The sequence below is a fragment of the Humulus lupulus genome, chromosome X (assembly GCF_963169125.1).
Source record: "Humulus lupulus chromosome X, drHumLupu1.1, whole genome shotgun sequence".
In the NCBI taxonomy this organism is placed as follows: domain Eukaryota; kingdom Viridiplantae; phylum Streptophyta; class Magnoliopsida; order Rosales; family Cannabaceae; genus Humulus; species Humulus lupulus.
The window spans coordinates 124,453,029-124,475,565 of NC_084802.1; the positions used below are offsets into that span (position 1 = coordinate 124,453,029).

The 22,537-nt window shown below is 45.4% G+C and overlaps 1 long non-coding RNA gene across 1 annotated transcript; it reads right to left on the reverse strand.

Moving 5' to 3' along the window:
• Positions 1-14,804: 14,804 nt before the first annotated feature.
• LOC133803338 (uncharacterized) lies at positions 14,805-17,431 on the reverse strand. The gene is made up of 3 exons (XR_009877912.1): positions 17,354-17,431; positions 17,158-17,223; positions 14,805-14,876 (listed from the first exon to the last, which is right to left on the reverse strand). It is a non-coding gene; the product is annotated as an uncharacterized LOC133803338 (long non-coding RNA).
• Positions 17,432-22,537: the final 5,106 nt, after the last annotated feature.

Here is a 22,537-nt window from a genome sequence, read left to right on the forward strand (position 1 = left end):
CAGCAACAAGAACAACGGAGACAATCACCAATGCCACAGCGGCAGTAACAACAACATCCAAACCAGCAGCAACAACAAGGGCAATTACTTCCGCTGTAGCAGCAGCAAAAGAAACAACAACAAAGGCAGTCACCTCCGCCACCGCAGCAGCAAAAACAACAGACCGAGGCCTTAATACCCCGTCTGCCTCCTCCTCCAGCCCAAAGAGAGTCTGCCCTTTCGGGGTCTCCTTCTTCTCAGCAAACAAACCTTCCTCTGCCTGGCCTGAAGTTCCACTTCCCGCAGAAACCAACTCGTTTCCCCGCTGCCCTCCTGGAGGGTGTAAGACGGGCCGATAATTTTCTGAAGAGACGGTTGGAGGCTGAGAAGGCCATTACTCAGGGCAGGGCAGACAACTTGTCTGCCGTGAAGAGAGCGGAGTTGGCCGAGGGGGTGAGGTCCCTTCACCCGGCTGGAGCGGTTTTGGATGGCCCAGCCTTGGAGAAGAGGCTGGTGCCCAGGCTTGGACGTCCATTGGCGCCGTTCGGAGCGGAGATGATGGAGGACATGGCCCTGAGCTTGTGCGAGCTCAATTCTGAGAAATGGGCCATCAGTAGCAGTAAGGATCCGCTGTTGCTGACACATGCCGTGAAGCAGCAATTGTCCGGGGTAAGCCGTCAGTTGTTGTGTTTTGGGATCATCTGTCTTTTGGTCCGGCTTAACTCATTCTATTGTCTTTCCTTGCAGGCCTCTATGATCGCGGAACGCTCGTTCCGGGAGGTGGGTGCAGTTCTGGTTCAGCTGGAGGAGAGCCAGCTGGCTCGCCAGGCCTTGGAGGCGGAGAAGCAGAAATTGACCCAACAGGCCTTGGAGGCTTCGGAGAAGATTGATCAGGCCCGGCGCACGGCTGAGGAAGAGGCGGACAAGAAATATCTTGCCAAATATCAAGAGTACCGGGCCAAGGCAGAGAATGAGTTCAGACAGCGGTCGGATGAGATGAAGGCCGAAAACTCCAAGCTCCGGGAAGAGCTGTCCCAAGCCAGGGTGGAGAAGGATACCTTGGAAGCCCGCTTGCAATCAAAAAATGATCTCCTCCTTAAGCAGCAAGAGGAATATTCCACTCTTCAGAGTAAGCTGCACGAGGAGGAGCAATTTCATAAGAGGAGCAAGGATCTCGTGTCTATGCTGGAGTTGGGGCTCGCTGAGAAGGATAAAGAGATCGGAGCCTTGCAATTCACTGCCAGGGGGCATGTGACCGAGAAGCAATCCGTGCTGAGCCAAAATAGGGAGCAGCGCAAGGAGATTGATTCTCTTAAGGGAGAGCGGGATGCCTCCAAGGCCGAGATGGAAAAACTAAGGGCTCAATTAGCTGTCGCGGAGGCACAGCTGGCAACATCCGAGGCGGAGCGCTTGAAGGAGAGGGAGGATGCCGAGGTGGTTCTGAACAGGACGATTAATATATTGCACGTGGCCCTCATCCATCAACTCTGGAAAATGAACCCGGAGGTACTAGGCTATCTGGGAGAGGATGCTGACGCCATGAGGGAGAAGTTACAGGTGTGGGATCAAGGCCCAGAGGTGTACGTCCAAACTTACAACGTTGACGAGCGCGCTGGAGCCCCTGAAGCAGGAGATCCCGGAGAGGCGGGGACCTCTGAACCTGCATGTGATGAAGTTCCACCTCCCCATGAGCCGACTCCGCCTGCCCCAGTTGGAACCGCCGACCCCGAGGCCTTGGACGCGGACACTACTGCCACCCCCAATGCTTGAAGGGGCCTTATCTTTAATAATTTTTTCATTTGAGTTTTTCTTTGAGGCGAAGCTCCTTGTACTCTTTTCTCATTGCAGACATATTTGCCATAATTATAGCATTCTCCTTTCTTTTCTGCCGAGTTCTTTATTTATCTTTGCGCTTAGGGTAGACTTTTATACGGTAGAAACTGTTGTAGGGGCGCATGAGGTTTTGGTTCCAACGGCCAGAACCTATGAACTTCCCACTTGAAGCTCTAACGGCTGATGTCTTTTCCCACGTAGTTTCTAGGTTACGAAGGTTTCCTGGTTCCAACGGCCAGACTCCTTTCACCGTATTTTAGCTTTCCTAAGGCAAATAGCCAATCCCGGGACTTGTAATTATACTGTTCGCTGGGATTGCTAAGGTGAGCCGTTCCATGGCTCGGAACGGGAGTTCTTTTGGTGAGCGTCGCTATACTTAAGGTTAGATCTTTGCGAAGCAAGACTAACTGTCGTTGCGAACCTCATGGTGGCTGGCTTCAGGGACCTGGCACGGAGCCCTGCAAAGCAAGGCTCGTTGCTGTCGGGGAAATTGCCACGCCTACCAGGTGCGATCCCGGAGCAGGGGCTTTGCGAAGCAAGGCCCGTTGTGAGTGGGGGATCGACCATGTCTGCTCCTGGAGCAGAAACTTGCAGTGGTCGAGGAGCTCTCCATGCATTATTTTGTGAGATCCGGAGCTGAAGCCTGCGAAGCACGGCTTACAACGGTCGCGGATCTCGCCATCTTTCGCCTTACGGGACCCGGAGCTGGAGCTTGCGAAGCAAAGCTCTACAGCGATCGCGGAATATGTCTGCAAAGGACATTCCAGGGAGTTGGGGGTGTTTCGGCGTAGCTCTCTGAATGTGCCTCACCCCCCAGTCCTGTTCATCGCTGTGCTACACAGGAGATAATTTTCATGATGCATAATGGCAGGCATTTCAATGGCAATTTTCACATAAACACATAATTCACGTAATGCAAACATGTTCATGGCAACAAATTAACCTAAGCTTAACAATTTAAAAATTTCAAACACAATGCTAGCACATAAGTGGTGTTCTGTGTATGTTTTGTTCAAGGGGCGTATGGCTATGCCTTAGCCATGTATACCCCCCCAAGTGAGCGTGGGGTCCGGACGTCTCCGGACCGCGTGTTCACTTGTTAAAGCGCAGCTTTGAACACAGGGATAAAAAGTGCAGTAAAAGTGGAGTGAATCTCTCCGTGTTTCATTAAATTAGCCTGCTAGGCACGTGTTTTACAACAGGGAGGACTATGTCCACATTTTTCACTTTTGCTAATTTCACCAAGGACCTCCGACTCGATCGTCCGGGGCTTACTGGTAGTAACGGCGGAGGTGCTCCACGTTCCAGGCGCGTGGGACTTTAGATCCGTCGAGTCTCTTTAAGTGATACGTCCCATGGCCCACTTTTTCTTGGACTTCGTAGGGGCCTTCCCAGTTGGGTCCGAGGACTCCCACTCCCGGATCCTGCGTAGCAGGAAATACTCTCCGGAGGACAAGATCCCCAACTTCGAATGTACGGCTCTTGACTCTTGTGTTAAAGTGTCGGGCTATCTTGCCTTGGTACATTTTTAGTTGGACCTGCGACTGCTCCCGGAGCTCTTCGATCATGTCCAAGGACTCCTGGAGAAGGGCGTGGTTCTGGGTAGGGTCGTAGGTGTCCTGCCTGTGAGAGGGGATCATAGTTTCTACTGGGATGACGGCCTCGCAACCGAAGGTCATGGAATAAGGTGTGTGCCCCGTCGAAGTTCTCTCTGTTGTGCGATAGGCCCACAGTACTCGCGGAAGTTCTTCCGGCCAGTGAGCCTTGCAGGCTTGGAGTTTTTTCTTCAACGTGGTCTTTAATATTTTGTTCACAGCCTCCACTTGCCCATTAGCCTGGGGTCTGGCGACTGCGGAAAAGCTTTTGATAATTCCATGCGAAGCACAGAAGTTCGTGAAGTGTTCACTGTCAAATTGCTTTCCGTTGTCGGACACAATTTTTCGTGGAAGCCCAAAACGACACACTATATTCCTGATGACAAAGTCCAGTGCTTTTGTAGATGTGACCGTGTTCATAGGTTCAGCTTCAGCCCATTTGGTGAAGTAGTCTACCGCGGCTATGGCATACTTCACTCCACCCTTTCCAGTTGGGTGGGAACCTACTAGGTCAATGCCCCAAACGGCGAACGGCCAGGGGCTGGTCATTAAGGTAATTTCTGTAGGCGGCGCTCGCGGAACCTTGGCGTACCTCTGGCACTGCTCACATTTTCTGACATAATCCACACAATCCTTCTTCATGGTGGGCCAGAAGTATCCTTGTCGAAGGATCTTTTTGGAGAGGCTCAGCCCGGAGGTATGATCGCCACAGAAGCCTCCGTGAACCTCATGGATGATGGCGCTGACTTCGGTTCCGGCAACACACCTAAGGAAGGGTATGGACAACCCCCTGCGGTAAAGCTTTCCATCCATAACCACGTATCGGGGAGCTTGATATTGGAGCTTCCTTGCGTCAGCTTTATCAGTGGGGAGCTCTCCGGTGGTGAGAAATCTGAGGATGGGTCCTATCCAGGAGTGGGAATGGTCGATGATGGCGTTTATCCTTCGTGTCCCAGTACTGGGGGCTTCTAAGTGCCCGATGGGGACTAGGCCATACTGTTCAATCTCCGGGTCCGTTGCAAGCTTGGCCAGCGTGTCCGCGAGTGAGTTCTGGTCCCGAGGGACCTGGCGGATTTGGTAGCCTTTGAAATGCTGTAGTAGGCCGCGGGAGAGAGACACGTAGGCAGCCATTCTTTCGCCTTTCGTCTGGTATTCCCCGGATATTTGGTTTACCACAAGTAGGGAGTCGCTGTATACTTCGATTTTTTGGGCTCTGACTTCTCTGGCCAGTCGTAATCCAGCTAACATGGCTTCGTGTTCTGCCTCGTTGTTGGATGCTGGGAACGCGAAACGGATGGCGCTCTAGAGCTGATGCCCTTGGGGAGATATTAGGATGACCCCTGCTCCAGCTCCTTTTTCATTTGAGGCTCCGTCTACATAGACCTTCCATGTGGGAAGTTCCGGGACAGGATCTTCCGGGAGGTCATTCATTCCCGAGCATTCCACAATAAATTCCGCGAGAGCTTGTCCTTTTATGGAAACACGTGGTTGGTAGTGGATGTCGAACTGGCTCAGTTCCATGGCCCACTTAAGCAATCTGCCAGAAGACTCTGGTTTCTGCAAGACTTGTCGGAGAGGGTGGTTGGTGAGTACTTTGATGGTGTGCGCCTGGAAATATGGCCTTAGCTTCCGCGAAGCAATTAGCAAGCAGAGGGAGAGTTTTTCGATCATTGAATATCTGGACTCGGTGTCCAGTAACCTCTTGCTTACGTAATACACAGGGAGCTGGATACGGCCATCTTCCCGGACAAGAGCGGCACTCACTGCGTGCTCTGTCACAGCTAAGTATAAGAACAACGCCTCTCCTTCGACAGGTTTGGACAGAATGGGAGCCCGGGTTAAATGTTCTTTAAGGTGTTGGAAGGCTGCTTCGCATTCGGGGGTCCACTCGAACTTCTTGTTTCCTCGCAACACATTGAAGAAGGGGATACACTTGTCAGTGGCCTTGGATACGAAGCGGCTGAGAGCAGCTATCCTTCCGGTAACGCTCTGGACATCCTTATGCTTCCGGGGGGAAGGCATATCTATGAACGCCTTAATTTTCTCAGGGTTGGCTTCCACTCCGCGGGAGCTGACAATGAAACCGAGGAACTTCCCAGACGAGACCCCGAAAGTACATTTCTTTGGATTCAGTTTCATTCCGTACTTTCGGATCACGGCGAAAGCTTCCTCAAGGTCGTCACTGTGGTCCCCGGAGGTCTTGGATTTTACCAACATGTCGTCCACGTACACCTCCATGTTCCTCCCCAGTTGGTCCTTGAACATCCTGTTTACTAGACGCTGGTACGTCGCCCCAGCATTCTTCAAACCAAAAGGCATGACCACGTAACAGTAGACACCCTTGTCCGTGAGGAAGCTGGTGTGTTCCTAGTCCGCGACATGCATCTTGATCTGGTTGTATCCGGAGTACACATCCATGAAGGATAAGAGTTCGTACCCGGAAGTAGCGTCTACCATCTGATCGATTCGCGGAAGAGGGAAACAATCTTTCGGGCAGGCTTTGTTTAGGTCCGTGAACTCAATGCACATTCTCCAGGACCCATCGGGTTTCGGGACCAGAACTGGGTTGGCCAACCACACGGGATAGTGTGACTCCTGGAGAAAGCCTATGGACATCAGCTTGTCCACTTCAGCTTTGACGGCTTCGGCCCTCACTGGGTCTAACGGCCTCCTCTTTTGGCGAATTGGAGTTGCAGATGGGTCTATGTTGAGTGCGTGGCACGCCACATTAGGATTAATCCCTGTCATATCAGCGTGGCACCATGCCAGGATATCCTGATTATTCTTCACAGTGGCCACGATCTTATCTCGAATGGCCGACGGCAGGTTTTTCCCCACCTGAATGACTTTGGTGGGATCTCCCGGGTTGAGGATCACCTCTTCGACTTCCTCCATCGGCTCTATTGCTTTCTCGATTCCCACTCTTGGGTCGAGTTCGTCAAAGTATGCCTCTTGAGCACCCCCAGTTTCTGGTAATTCTTCCGCCAAAGGGATGGCAGCAACCGTCTCCTGGACCGTGTAGACGGATCGGACGGAGACGTTATAACAGCTTCGTGCACTTCGTTGGTCTCCTCGGAGGGTGCCGATACGCCCATCGTCGCATGGAAACTTCAAGCATAAGTGGCGTATCGAGGTTATGGCCCCACAATCTATTAGGACCGGTCGGCCTAGGATGGCATTATACGCCGTGGGGCAGTCGACCACCACGAATGTGCTGTGCTTGAAGGCACAAGCGTCGCTTTCTCCTCTGAGGGTGACTGGAAGTTGAATTTTTCCTAATGGCATGAGTGCATCCCCATTGAACCCTTGAAGCTGGATGGGGCATGGGGTCAGGTCTGTCTCGGTTAATCCGATCGTGTGGAAGGCCGCTTTGAAGAGGATGTTTACGGAGCTTCCGTTATCGACCAAGATCCGTGAGACCTTCTTATTGGCAATCTGGGCTTCCACCACGAGGGGATCGTTGTGGGGGAAGTGCACATGTCGAGCATCGTCCTCTGTGAAGGTAATGGGAAGATCCATCATTCGGGGACGTTGAGCAGGTGATTGAACCAAGGCGCACATCTCCCCGGTGTGTTCTAACTCCCTCAAGTACCTCTTCTGGGAGTTGCGGGTGCTTCCGGCAAGGTGCGGTCCTCCGGAAATGGTGGCTACGTGTCCGTCAACGGGTGGCGGAGCAAGGCCGGGCGGATATGGGTTGCCAGGTCCTGGAGCCAACAAGGCAATGGGTGCCGGAGCGGTTGGAGCAGGAAGCGCTGGGAACTGAGACCCGGGAGCTTGGGGGTGACCGGCTCCAGGGGCGCTAGCGGTCCCCCTCTGTCCCGGGGAATATGCAGCTCCATGAACTACTCCCTGTCCGGGATAGATAATGGGTATCCTCACCCACTGACCGAGGTGTCCCGCTCTTGCCAGGGACTCGATCTCATCCTTCAGCTGAAGGCACTCGTTCGTGGTGTGCCCCACGTCTCCGTGGAACTCACGCCTCTTATTGGAGTCTCGCGGACGCCTCCCTCCGTGAGACACTTTCGGGGGCTTCCTGTAGTTGACCATATTACAGGCCGCCCGATAGACATTCTCTCGCGAGTCTATCAAACTGGTATACTCCGTGAACTTGGGCTCATAGTCCTTCCGGGGTTTCTTTGAATGGTCTCCCCGGTTGGAGTTTCTTCCGCTTCGTTTGCTCCGCGATTGGCTCAAATTTCGTTCTGGGGCTTCCGCTTGCAGCTGCGGCATGCCAGGAGCGATACTACATCCGGTTTGTACAGCTCCGTACCCAGAGAAATGGGTTTGACTCAGCGTCTGAGCAGACGCGGAAGGCCCATACACACTTGGAGTGAATTGGGCTCCTGGAAGCGTGAGGGCTGGTGCGGGAGCTTGCGAAGCAAAGCTCGGCGCAATCACGGAAGGCGTTGGAGCTGGGGGAACTCCAAAGGCCTGCTGGTAGGCATCCTCAAGGTTGATGATTCCCTGAGCTTTTGACATGAATTCGGACAGCGTTTCTGCCCGTCTCCTTTGCATTTCCCCCCATAGCAGGGAGCCGACAGTAAGGCCCGATTGAAGGGCGATCAGCTTCATGTCATCGCTGACCTTGGTCTTTGCAGCAGCTTCCATCATTCTCTGAATGAAAGCTTTGAGGTTCTCATTGGGTTGCTACTTGATGTTGGTTAAGGAACCAACCTCCATGTCGTGGTCGCGGGCAACAATGAACTGCCTCCTGAATGCGGACTGTAGCTCCTTCCAACTGTGGATTGATCCGGGAGCTAATATTTTCCACCAGTCCTCCGCGGACTTGGTAAGGGTGAGTGAGAAGCACATGCATTTGGCGTCCTCACTGACACGCGCCACTTGCATCATTTTGTTGTATTTAGCTAGGTGGGTACGCGGGTCTGTCCTCCCATCATATAATTCTATGTGAGGCATTTTGAAGTTATCGGGGAGGGACGTTTCCGCGATCCTCCGAATACATGGTTCCGGGTCTTCCTCCTCAGAGTCTGACAGGGCCCCACTTTGCTTCCGGACCAGCTTGGTCAAGGCAGCAATCTGTTCCTCGAGCCTCTTCGTATCACTCTCCGGGAGGTCACGTCCCCGGAGCTTGTCATTAATATGATTTCGGAGGTCATCTCCGCGAGGCCGGGCCTTTTCTCCTTTGGCCTTTTCATACTTGGCCTCCAACCTTCTTCTTAGGTCCACCGTGGACCAGCTATCTTCGGAGTGCGAGTTCGCAGCCCGACCGTCCTGGTTGACGGAATCACTGGGGCGGTTGTTCCTTCCCCTAGGCCTGGGTGCCTTAGCACCGGGCCCTTTAGGCACGGAGTGCCCCCTTGGGGCTGAAGGACGTCTGGGCTTAGGAGCGCCAGAGACCTTTTGCGCGCGGGGGGGGGGGGGGGGCAGTCGGCCTGGTGATTCACGCCTTTAGGAGGTGCAGGGGCGTCAGCGCGTAGAGGCTCTCCAACTTTTTCTTTGCCCTTGTTAGGGGCGGCTTTGGATGGTCTAGCAGCGGCTGGATCCGGCATAGCGGCATCAGCACCACCTAAAACAGAGGCGTCCTCGTCCGAGTCGCCTAGGTCTCCGAACTTGCTTTGGAGGCGCTCCATCATGCGCTGCATTTTCTCGGAGAGGCGCTCCTGCTCAGCAAGCTTGGCTTTGGTGACCTCCAGTTCTTCGGCTACTTGGACCAGTTCTGGGTCCTTCTCATAGTAGCAGCCGTCCTTGTAATAACCGTCTTGGACATACTCTTCTTCGTCTTCTAAGTACGTCGTATCTTCGGTACTGACCCGATCCTGGCGGGATGTCGGGTCTTCACCTTGGTAGTCCAAGGGTTCGTTTTGCACCGCATCTTCCATCACAATATCGGGGTTGACCCTAGCATTTTTGTCAACTGCGGATTTTCTCGTAGTCACCATCTCTTTAGCACGAAGTGAATACAAAAAACGTACACAGAAAAAGAGCTGACTAACAACTTCCTATAGCTCTCAATGAAAGCACCAAAATGTTTACCGAGTTTTTCGGAAACGAATACAAACAGAATAATAAAAAGATAAGAACTGTAGAAGTGCAGAAATGTAACTAAACAAACAGTGTTTTTACGTGGTTCAGGCGTTAACAAGCCCTAGTCCACGAGTCGATGTAATTATACTTGTAAAGAATTACAGTAAGATGGCTGGTGTACAAGAACTTCACACACTCACAGTGTTTCTCTCGGGTTCTCTTGAAGAAGATGAAGCTAGAGAGATTTTAGTAGAGTTCTTGCTATGTGATTTGTTGGCCCTCCCTCTTCTTGTAAAATGAAGGGGTCTTTATAGCTAGGGTTTTGGATTAGGGTTTTTCTCTAGGTACATGAGTCTTAATTACACCAGCCATAAATAGGGGATACAATTACTGTAGTAGCATGGCTACTAGACTCTATGTGGGTATATTTACGTGAAAGTATGGAGAACACACAAAGTCAGCCGTCTTTTCCAAGTTGTCAGCGGAACAGTAGGCGAAAAGGTACCCTTAGGCGTGCTGGGATGTGTGCGGCTTTGACCTGTCGGGCGTGTCAGGCGGGATCCTGTGTCAGGTGGATATCATTCCAAATATGCCTCCTCCATGACTCGACCTCTTGGTTTTGTTCCGTGCGAGGCACGGAACTGTTTCCGCGAAGACCACTTGAAGAGCTTCTCCTGGAAGGAGCTTCCCTGAAGGATACCCTTTCGGGAGTCCGAGAGGGTCGACGAGCCTCCGTGTCGTGTTTGCTTGAAAGAGTAATCCGGACACTAAACGGGAGAGGCGAAGCCTTTCTGTCCATCCGTGAGTTCTGGTCACCTACCGTGAAAGACATTGGTAATTCTGCTTCCCCGAGGACATCAATCTAAACGCTATCCGGAAATCTGGATAACATTATGATATTAAATGATTATATGCATGTTTAGGTGTATTAAATATGCATGTGAACCCATTTATGATTAATTAGGTAATTTTCATATTTTGGCCATTTCGGGCATATTTGGCATATATGTGATATGTGTGTGGTGCTTTATTATTATTTGGTTACGCTAGGGTTACCCAGCACGAGACGATCCTAGGAGGTAAGCTAATGGATTAGTCACAATGCGATTTATTCTTGACACGGAGTGAGTCAAGGGGTATTTAGCATTACTGGGTTATTGGGTAATGAGAATGAATATTTGGTGATAAATTGGGAGTTAGTAAGATTTGAGGGAAATTCAGGAGGTTTTGACTATTTTGTCCCCGGGGGTGTTTTCGGGACCCCGAGCGTTAGGAATTGTTTGAGGCTACTTAAGCTTTAAGTAATCTTTTAAGAAATAAAAAGAACGTTAAGTAAGTTCTCTCTCCCTCAAAGTTCCGTTTCCGTCTCCCGATTGCATTTTTGAAGGAAACTTGAGTTCTAGGACTCGGATTCAAGCGAGGATCAAGGCATAGCGATCCTAGGGAAGATTAGAAGCTTATTAGCCGGAGGATTTAGTTGGAAAACAACTCAATCGAAGGTAATCCAAGTTTTATGTTTTAAGTTTTTAAGCTTGAATTGGACTTTGTGTTTTGATGAGTTTTTTATTGAATTGAAGCTTGGGTTTTATGGGTTTTAGATCATGGGGATGTTTGGGAACTTTGATTTTTGAGTTTGGAGATGTTTGGATAGGTTTTTGGAAGGTTTTAAAAGGTTAAAAACAGGGGAAAATGGCTGGTACGAGGTTGGGCCGTGGCTCGGTTCTTGGGCGCTGTGGCCCAGGCTCGAAGAAGCAGGTGGAGAGCTTTCAAAGGACTGGGGGCCGTGGCGTTTGGATAGGGGGCCGCGGCGCTCGGTGCTGTTTATGGCCAAATTGATGTTTTGGTTAGGAGAACTCAAACCTTAGGCCTCGGGATCATTCCTACTACCCGGTTTAGTGGAATTCGATGTCTCGGAGGCTAGGTTTTGGTTCCAGGTTTGGTTTTAGAACTCATTGGATCACCATTTGTGGTTGTGATTAGGTTTTCACTCGAGGCTTGAAATCAGGATCGTGATTGTGGTTCGTTTATTGGTAACATGTGCTTGGACCAAAGGTAAGAAAACTGCACCCCATATGTGACATGCATGGTTATCCTTGATGCATGTTGGATGTTTAAATGTGACCATTGATAGCATATCAAATTCTTAGCAATCTTGCTCACTTATGTATGATTATTATTGAGGCATGTCGGGTGATTAAATGTGATGCATATGATGCACGAGAAACATGTGTTTAGGGCATGCCATGAATGTTGAATATGAGACTGATCAGAGCTTGAGTCTCTGTGTTTGTGCATGATCATAATTGTGCTAGAAATTGTTAAGTAAGCATGCTGAATGCCCTACGTTTCGATATTTGACATATGATATATCCCTGGTAGCATTGCTTACTTGTGCGTGGCACTGACTCATTAGTCAGAATTGGCAATGGTGTCAGTATCAACTCTGAAGTTGTAACTCATTAGTCAAGTTTGGCAGTTGTATTGAGTATTGGTCACATGGTATTGACTCATAAGTCAAGAACGGTCTTAGCGTGTTTAACGCAAGCCGATAAAAGATTAGATCTAATCGACATCTGCATTGAATGACTCAAATGAGCATTAATGCCGAACCGAGCTCAAGTTCGATGAAAATTAAAAGTGCTTGTCTAGTCTAAGGGCTAGTTATTTAGAGCCAGAGCCAGAAAGGCTAAGGTGACCTACATGTCACATGGCTAGGAGGGTATGGGACCTCAAGAGTATGACTCATTAGTCATCCACACAGAGATAGACTCATTAGTCATCTATCCAGAGCGTGATTCATTAGTCACCTATACAAAGTGAGACTCATTAGTCTTCTATACAGAGTGTGGCTCATCAGTCACCTATACTGAGTGAGACTCGTTAGTCTTCTATACAGAGTGTGACTCATTAGTCACCTAAGCAGGGTGTGACTCATTAGTCACCCACTACGAGATTGACTTACTAGTCATTTATTCAAGAAGTAGGTCCCCAGAGATTGACTCATTAATCATCTATTCCGATGCAGAACCCCATAATCATTTGTTTACACCTGCTTGCATGCATGAGGAAGGCTATTATTGCTAGTCATGCACATTATGATTTGATGACATGTTATTACTGTTCATGAGCATATTGAGTCTTGTTGGGCTTTGGCTCACGGGTGCTATGTGGTGCAGGTAAAGGCAAAAGAAAGCTGGACCATCCTTGAGTTGGAGAGCTTAGGTGACGACGGGTACATATGCGGCTGCTCGACCGCCAAGGCCGAGGTTTTAAAGAGGAACTAGGGTAAAACCCTATTTTACCGCTTAGACCAACTGGTTGTAAATATTTTCTTGTAGTAGATCTTTAAATTATATTTTTTGGGATCCCAATGTATACAGTAAACGTTCTAATAAAACGTTACATCTTAACCAAAAATTTTAATCCCTAAACTGCTAATCATACTTAGTTACACAATTATGGCCAAATGACTCGGTTAGTGAGTTTAGAACTATTTAAAATATGCACCGTAACGGTCCCTGGAGATTTAAGGCGTTACAGATGATATAGGGACAGGAGGACCTAAAGTGCCTATTTTGCCATTAGATTGGCTTGTGGTTGTAAATAACCTTTGAAGTTTTGTAAACTGTTCTTTAACCCTGATTTTGGGATCCCGTGTATCAAACATTTATTCAAATGAAATTTATCTTTTATGACCAAAATCTTTTAACCCTAGTTCGATTATGGTTTAGCGTCACATTTTTAACTAAATGACTTGATTAGCAAGTCTTGCACTTTTATAAACACACAGTGTAACGGTCTTGGTTATCAAGGGCGTTACAGGCTTTACACGCAGGTTATCCTGAAGAAAAGCTTCAGTTAGACCTCCGATAAGGTCTTAATGCTAGTAGGAAGGAGCGCAAAGTGCCAACCAATGCCTGGATCACTGCGATTCGAGCTAGAAATCCTGAAAAAGATTATGCTTAGGATGACCCGAAGATATGGCCATGACTCGGACTCAAAAGACGAGGACGGGGAGCCGTGCGCTCCCCACATCGTGGAAGCCCCACTGCCACGGGGATTTAAAATGTCGGCCATCGCGTCCTATGATGACAGCACGGATCCCACTGACCATCTGTCAAAGTTTAACCGCTTGATGTCGGCCCATCGTGTCTCCAAGGATGCCAAGTGCCATGTCTTCCCATTATGTCTGATAGGACCAGCTGACGATTAGTTCAAGAAGCATAAGCCTGGGTCCATCCATTCCCAACACCAGATTTCTTCATCTTTCCAAAAACAGGTCATAGTTGCTCGGAAGGTAAGCTTCGAGGTCAACTTGTTGGCCAATATAAAACAAGGGCCGCTCAAAACCCTAAAGGCGTACATCAAACGTTTCAAGGAGGAAGCAGCGAGAACCAAATGGGTCAACGATAGCCAACAGCTAATGACCCTACAAGCCAGTATCTGAGTTGGTTCTCCCCTGTGGGATGATCTCCAACAGAGGGGATGCCATAGGCTAGACGATTTTATTCGTCGGACTCAGGAGTATACCAACTAGGTGGATGCCCAGATTGGGGCATTCGGAGGACTGGTCCTTTTCCCTGCTTCGATGGTCTCCAACTCTTATTCGGCTTACGTTCCTCCACCAGCGGGCCTTACAGGACCCCAGCAGTTCGCTCCACTCGCTGGCATTAGTGTCATGTACACCACTAGTTTAGGCGTTGCACCGACGAGATATGGACCAACTTCCACTGAGTACAGTGAATTCCATCCTGCATTCGATACTAGGACAACTACTCCAGCCCAATCCTCTACACCTAGTGACGCCTTGAGTTGTAGCAAACCTGGAGGAAAATCAAAAGGAATGAAGCCCAGGAGAATGGGGACACTTTCTGAGGAGAAGTATACTCCTCAATACATTGAGTACACAGACTTAGTTGATATTCAGAAGAATATATTTATAGCCATAGAGCAGCAAGTTCATTTTCGAAGGCCCCAACCAATTTGTAGGGATCGGGAGAGAAGAGACTCGACAAAATTCTGCCATTAGCACAATGATGTGGGGCACCACACTAATGAGTGTTGACAGCTTAAGGATGAGATAGAAAATCTCATCAAGTTAGGACACCTCCACCAATAAGCAAGGGCCGAAGCTCGTTGTAACGAACGCCCTAGACTAATACTTACAAAACATTCGCATAACATAGTTTATAAAAGAATACCATTCATTATCAAAGTCTCAGGGGGACTTGCTTAAAACCATGCAAGTTGGCGCCATTAGTTTTAAAAGAAAACATTAATTTTTATGCAAAGTTTAAAATAAACAAAATGAAATAACTGAGTCCCACTGACAATTTAGGAAAGTCTCTTAAAAACAAAACATAATTTAAATGGCGTTCTACGTTGATCCCTTTTCCGTCCATAGGATTACCCCACGCCATACACCCCATGATGAAAGAACTCCTCACGTCACCACGCGTGCCATAAAGAAATCCTATTTGCTACCTGGAAGGAAAGTAAGGGGGTGAGCTAAAAGCCCAGTAAGGAAGTACAAACAAATAAGCAAGTAAGAATACAACAAAAACAAACACTAACGTTCATCTAAAACATCATGGTATAACATAACATAATCGTGACATATCATCATATCATAACATAATCGTAACATATCATCATATCATAACATAATCGTAACATATCATCATATCACAAACATACAGCATACATGATGAGCATGGATCGCTAGTTGTCCATGTCACCCTATGAGGTAAACAGGAGATCACTGGTCCTTGAATAACCTCGGCGAGTCTGGCCTAGGAGTTACGTCTCAATGTCCTTAGTAACTCGTTCGATGTATCTGACATCGTAATCTGTTTGATGTATCTAACATCGTAATCTGTTTGATGTATCTAACATCGTAACTGGTTTGATGTATCTAACATCCATACACATATCACATTCAACATATCATCACGTTATGGCATTCATGATTCATAACAATTCATTCATACAACAGTCTTACCATCCATAGCATAAAATCATAGAATCTATCTAACTTCCTTACCTCAGGTCCAAGCTAAGAAATTTCACAATCTTTCAACGAGCCTATATCATAATCAAAACAACATTTCTTAGGTTCATAAAATTACTATTTTGCCCTTCCATACAACTCATGTGTGCATGGGCCATGCACACATAATAACAGTTACACATAACATGCAATTACTCTTAACTACACATAAAGCCATAAAAGAATAATGCTCGTTTTACTTATTTTACATGCATGATCTTTTTATAAAAACCACTTAGTTGAATAATAAACATAATTTTGGACGTAAAAGTGGAGTTGCATGTAACATGCATACGTGGGAACATTACGTAATTGTGACGTTTTCAAAAACGATAATTCTACACTTCTTACTTTTATTGTTTTAAAATCAATAGACTAATTACATACTTTATTTTTCTTAAAATTTCTAAGTTGATTAAATTTCTCAAAACATTATTTTATTTTATAAAATTATTTTATTTTAGCTCAAAAATAAAATATTTGACAAATTTCATTCATTAATCTCAAATTACAAAGAATTAACCAAAAAGCTTGGATTTAATTAAAATGCCTATTTTTAATATGTTTCTTTAGAAAAATAAATTTTATCATTGTGTTACATAAATGAGGTGAGAAAAATATATTTTTAAGTGTGGAAAATACATTTTGATTTAAATTATTTAAGACTTAGTTTTATGTACAAAAATCAATATGTGACAATTAAATAACAATTTTTTTAACCTTTTTAAAACAAACTTTCAGCCACCATTTATTTTCTTCAAAAATCACAAATAAATAGAATCTAAATATTTTTCTCAATCAAAACAAAGGAAAAATCATAACTTATCAAAATATGCATTCATACCATTAAAAATACCATTTTTCAATATTACCATAACTTAGGAAAATAATTTGTTCCAAGAACTCATCAAATTCATTTTAGTGAAACTCACTTCATATTTTCTTACAAAAATTCCAGCAACTATTTTTATCATTAAAAATTCACCATATTCAATTTAAAAGCTCATATTTTCTCAAAAATTCAATAAAAATTCTGTAGGTAATTATTTGAGTAAAATATCATTTTAATGGGACTTAAAATCTCCTTTTTAATTCCATAAAATTTACATAACATCAAGGACATTACTTATACATGCAAATCATTTTTAAATCAAACTTTTACTCAATTATTTGCAAAAATCAGCAAGCTTAATTTCTCATGAAACTCATCTTTTATCCAAAAAAATTCACATAAAATCATACATGTCCAAAATCTCATCATACTCTTATTATATACATGATTCTAATATTACTAACATATTCACATGAAGTCTTATAAAACCAATTTTCTATTCCATTGAATCTACACATGAAATCCAACAACAATAACCATGGCAATAGCATACATAAATTCATAACACCATATCTCATGAGCATGCCTTTACAAAAACCCTAACATAATTCTTATCATATTTCTAAAATCATCATTTACCATTTACGTAAATCAAAGACTAAAAAGATAACCATAGCAATATAAACATAGCATATCTCCTCATTATAAACCCTATCAAATCCATTCCCTCAATCATACCCATGAACCCTTTTTAAACAAATCATAATCTCAAAATATACAAATCATAATCATCAATCCTAAAATAATCAACCATTAGCATCACCATCAAAAACCTCAAAGACAAACCCATCAAAACCAATATATAGGCTAAGAAAGACCATTACCTCTCTTGATTGTAAAATCAAGAACACAATAAGATCAACACCCAAACTTCACACCCTTGTTCAAGCCTAGGGTTTTTTTATTTGAAAACCACCATGAGGAGGAGAAAGAACCCAAACACACACAACAAATAAACAAGTCAATAACATATAATCAATAAAAAGAGATTAGACAAACAAGAAAAACAAGAGAACATACTCTAAGATGGGTTCCTCTTCACCTTCTTCTTCTTTCTTTCTTTCTTCTTCTCCCTCTCTCTCTACACGCCACTCTCTCTCTCTAATTTCAGCAGCCACAAGAGCAAATGGCTCTTCCCCTCTTTCCTTTCCCCTTTATCCTTATTCTCTCATAATGGCTTAATAAAAAAAAAAGGTAAGTTTCCTATTCTCTCCATATTTTCTCTTAATTTTTGTATAATTGTTTTTATCTTTAAATGGCAAGGAATAAAAAGATGATCACATCCTTACCTAAAAGAACCATGGTCTTCTAATTTTAATTTAATTGAATCAATAAAATAAATGGAATAAACCATTCTTTTCCCACTACACATACACGTCCACACTACATGCCATTTCCTTTATTTTTATTTTATTTTTCTTTAATTCCCTACTTATTAAAATAAACTACCCAAAAATATCATAAATGGCAATTATAAAATGTGTAGAAAATCCACACATGTGCACCTTATTACCATGTACTAGCACACACTAAAACACTAGAGTGCATCACTATCTACCATGCACCTTAGTGCATTCAATCATAACTCACATAATTACCTCAATTGTCACATTTATTTAAAATGTAACACTAGTAGTAAAATAACACATGTTACACACTATTCACTTATTAAATTAATTAACCAAACAAACAATTAACAAATTTAAATTCAAAAGATTATACCAAACAATTCTAACAATTAAATAAAATAATAAACAATCAAATAAAACAAACAATCAACTAAATAAAATAACAACACATTAATAAAACAATTCATCACACTTAACATTTAAATAAAATAAATCACAAAAATTTAAATAATCTAAAAAAAAATATTTGGTGCACTACAATATACCCTCCTTAATAGGAATTTCGTCCCGAAATTCTTTCTTACCAAATAACTCAGGGTATCTAGCTTTCATGTCATCCTCCAACTCCCATGTTGCTTCTCGTTCCGTACTATTCTTCCACAGGACCTTGACTAGTGGAATCCATTTGGATCTCAATTCCTTGATTCCCTTTTCTATAATGCGCTCAGGCTGTTCATCATAACTCAGGTTCTGCTTCAGCTGTAACGGCTCGTAACTCAACACATGAGAGGGGTCTGACACATACTTACGCAACATCGAGATGTGAAAGACGTTATGCGTTTCAGCTAATGCTGGGGGCAGTGCCAAACGGTACACAACTTGCCCTATCCTGTCCAATATCTCAAATGGACCGATATATCTAGGGCTTAACTTCCCTTTCTTTCCAAAACGCATCACACCTTTCATCGGCGAGATTTTCAAGAAAACAAACTCGCCTACAGGAAACTCGATGTCCCTTCTCTTGAGGTCAGCGTAGCTCTTTTGCCTACTCTGCGCAGTAAGCATCCTTTGGCGTATCTTCTCAATTGCCTCACTAGCTTCACTAACTGCTTCAGGCCCTAAAATCCGTTTCTCCCCAACTTCATCCTAGTGCAAAGGAGATCTACACTTACGCCCATAAAGCATCTCATAGGGAGCCATCCCTATGGTAGATTGGTAACTGTTGTTGTACGAGAACTCCATTAGAGGTAGATATCGGTTCGAAGACTCTGAAAAGTCCAATGCACAACACCTCAACATGTCTTCTAATATCTGTATAGTCCTCTCAGACTGGCCATCGGTCTGAGGATGAAAAGCAGTGCTGAACTTCAGTCTTGATCCCATAGCTCTCTGTAGCCCTTTCCAAAAGTTCGATGTGAAAACTGACCCTCGATCAGAAATTATCGACTTTGGCACCCCATGAAGTCTCATTATTTCACTAACATACAAGTCAGCATATTGATCCGCCGAGTATGTGGTTTTAACTGGCAAAAAATGAGCAGACTTAGTGAGTCTATCTACTATCACCCACACTGAGTCGTGCTGCTTGGTGGTTCTAGGCAACCCTACCACAAAATCCATCGTGATATCCTCCCATTTCCATTCAGGAATATAGAGTGGTTGAAGCAACCCTGTTGGTCTCTGGTGTTCCGCTTTGACTTGCTGGCATGTCAAACATCTAACAACAAACTCAGCAATGTCCCTCTTCATTCCATGCCACCAATATAATGCCTTGAGGTCTTGGTACATTTTCGTGGATCCTGGGTGCAAGGAATAAGGCGTTGTGTGTGGTTCTTTCATGATACTTTCCTTAATTTCAGCACTGTCAGGTACACAAATCCTATCCTTGAATCTTAGCAATCCACCATTAGACATTGCGAAATCGCTGCTGCCACCTTCTTGTACCAAAGCCTCTTGTTTCACCAAGGCTTCATCCAATTTCTATCCTTCTCGGATTTGCTCTAGTAAAGAGGATTGCAATGTGAGGTTTGCCAAACTTCCTGTCACAATTTCAATCCTAGCATTTATGATCTCTTTCTGAAGAGGCATCTCTATTGCATGCAGTGCTGAGACACTCCCATGCCCCCGCCTGCTCAAAGCATCGGCAACTACGTTTGCCTTGCCTGGGTGGTATAGAATCTCACAATCATAATCCTTTACTAATTCCAACCACCTTCGCTACCTCATGTTTAGTTCCTTTTGTGTGAAAAAGTATTTCAGACTTTTGTGGTCGGTGTATATCTCACACCTATCTCCGTACAGGTGATGTCTTCATATCTTGAGTGCGAATACTACAGCTGCCAATTCAAGGTCATGAGTGGGATACCGCTGCTCATAATCCTTGAGTTGTCTGGAAGCATAAGCTACCACCTTCCCTTCTTGCATCAACACGCATCCCAAGTCGTTCTTTGACGCATCACAGTACACCACAAATTTTCCGCCCTCGGTGGGAACACAAAGGATAGGCGCGGAAATCAATTTATCCTTCATGGTCTGAAAACTCTCTTCACATTTTTCTGTCCATGCGAACTTCTGATGTTCCGGGTTAAGTTGGTCAACGGGGTAGCGATCTTCGAGAAACCCTCGACAAACTTTCTATAATAACCTGCCAACCCTAAGAAACTCTGAACTTCTGAGGCATTCTTTGGCTGAGGCCAGTCTCTAATGGCCTCGATCTTTGATGGGTCTACTGCAATCCCATCCTTGGAGACAATGTGCCCTAAGAAGGTTACCTGTTCCAGCCAAAACTCGCATTTAGAGAACTTGGCATACAACCGATGTTCCCGTAATCTGTTTAGAGTCAATCTCAAGTGCTCTTCGTGCTCCTCCTTGTTCTTTGAGTAAATGAGGATATCATCAATGAACACTACTACGAACTTGTCCAAGAAATCCTTAAATACCCTATTCATCATATCCATAAAGGCTGCTGGGGCGTTGGTGAGTCCAAAGGACATCACTAAGAATGCGTAGTGTCCATAGCGAGTTCTGAAAGCCATTTTTGGAATGTCTCCCTCTTTCACTTTCAACTGATGGTACCCAGACCGCAGATCAATCTTCGAGAACACTGAAGCCCCTTGTAGTTGATCAAAAAGGTCGTCTATCCTAGGCAAAGGATACTTATTCTTAATGGTGACCTTATTGAGCTCTCGATAATCAATACACATCCTCATACTCCCGTCCTTCTTCTTCACAAATAGGACCGGTGCTCCCCATGGCAAATGGCTATGTCTTATGAACCCTTTGTCCAACAACTCCTGTAGTTGGTTCTTAAGTTCCTTTAACTCTACCGGCGTCATTCGATAGGGTGCCTTAGATATCGGTGTAGTTTCAGGTGCAAGCTCGATTACAAACTCGATCTCTCTGTCCGGGGGTAGTCCTGGTAACTCCTCGGGAAACACCTCCGGGAACTCACAAACAATATGAACATTTTCTGGCTTTAGTTCTGACTCCATGGACTTATCCACTACACTTGCAAGGAACGCTGAACATCCATGTTGCATCATATTCCGTGCTTCTAGTGCAGATATTATGGGTGTTCGAAGGCCTGCTACTTCACCTTTAAAGGAGAAAACCTCTCCTTCCTTTGGCTTGAACTCTACGATCCTCTTTCGACAATCTATCATAGCCCCATGCTTGGATAACCAATCCATGCCGAGTATGACATCATAATCTGGTGTACTCAGTTCTATGAGATCTGCTGTGCACTCTCTACCTTCTACCGTTACAGGTGTTGACGGTAACCACTTATTTGATGACATCATATCTCCCGATGGCAACAATGTACTAAAGCTATGTGCAAACATCTTACAAGGCATATTTAGTCTATCAATCACATTCATGGAAACATAGGAATGAGTTGTACCAGATATATGGAGCTGACCTGTAACCACGGTGTTGCTATTGGCCGCTTCGTTCTGAGTTAAGGCGAAGACTCTTGCTAGCACCAGATTGTTATTGTTATTCTGTCCCGCCTTCCATTGTGGGCAATCCTTCCGCATGTGTCCTGTCTGGCCGCACTTGAAGCATTTGTTCGAACCGGCCTGACACTCTCCTGGGTGTTTCCTTGTGCATTTAGGGCAGGTAGGATGCTCAACTCGGTTGCCCTGTTGGTTCCCACGGTTCCGGTCATTGAAGCGGTTATTGCGGTTGCTATGGTTCTGAGAGTTGTGGTTGTTACTGTTCGTGACTGGAGGTCTAGGTCTTTTATCAACCCCACTATTCTGCCCTTCAATAGCCTTTCTCTTGTTGCTCTCATGGATGTTCTTGTTGCGGTGGTTCTCTCTTCTAGCGGCATTATCCTTCCATATTCGATCCTCCAAATATTCAGCCTCAAGAGCTCTATCCAATACCTATGCATAACTGGCCACCTCAGCGCTGGTCATCCTAACATCCCTTGCTATCATCAGTTTGAGTCCCCTTACAAACCTCTGGACTCGTATTGCATCAGTCGGCACCACTTCAGGGGCAAACTTGGCCAATCGATCGAACTTCTGAGCATAGTCAGTGACCGAAAGGCTCCCTGGAACCAGAGTTATAAATTCATCAACCTTAGTTGCTAGCACCGCTGGACTGTAATACTTCTTACTGAATGCCTGGACAAACTGCGCCCAAGTCATGGTACTTGGATCATGGGTCTGTTTAGTCACGTCCCACCAAATACGTGCATCCATCTTAAGTAGATAAGCTGCGCAGGAAACCCTTTGGCGATCATCTAACTCCATATGATCAAAAATAGCCTCAACAGACCTTAGCCAATCTTCTGCCACCATTGGATCATCTTTCCCTTCAAACGTCGGTGGGGCTTGTTTCCTGAAGC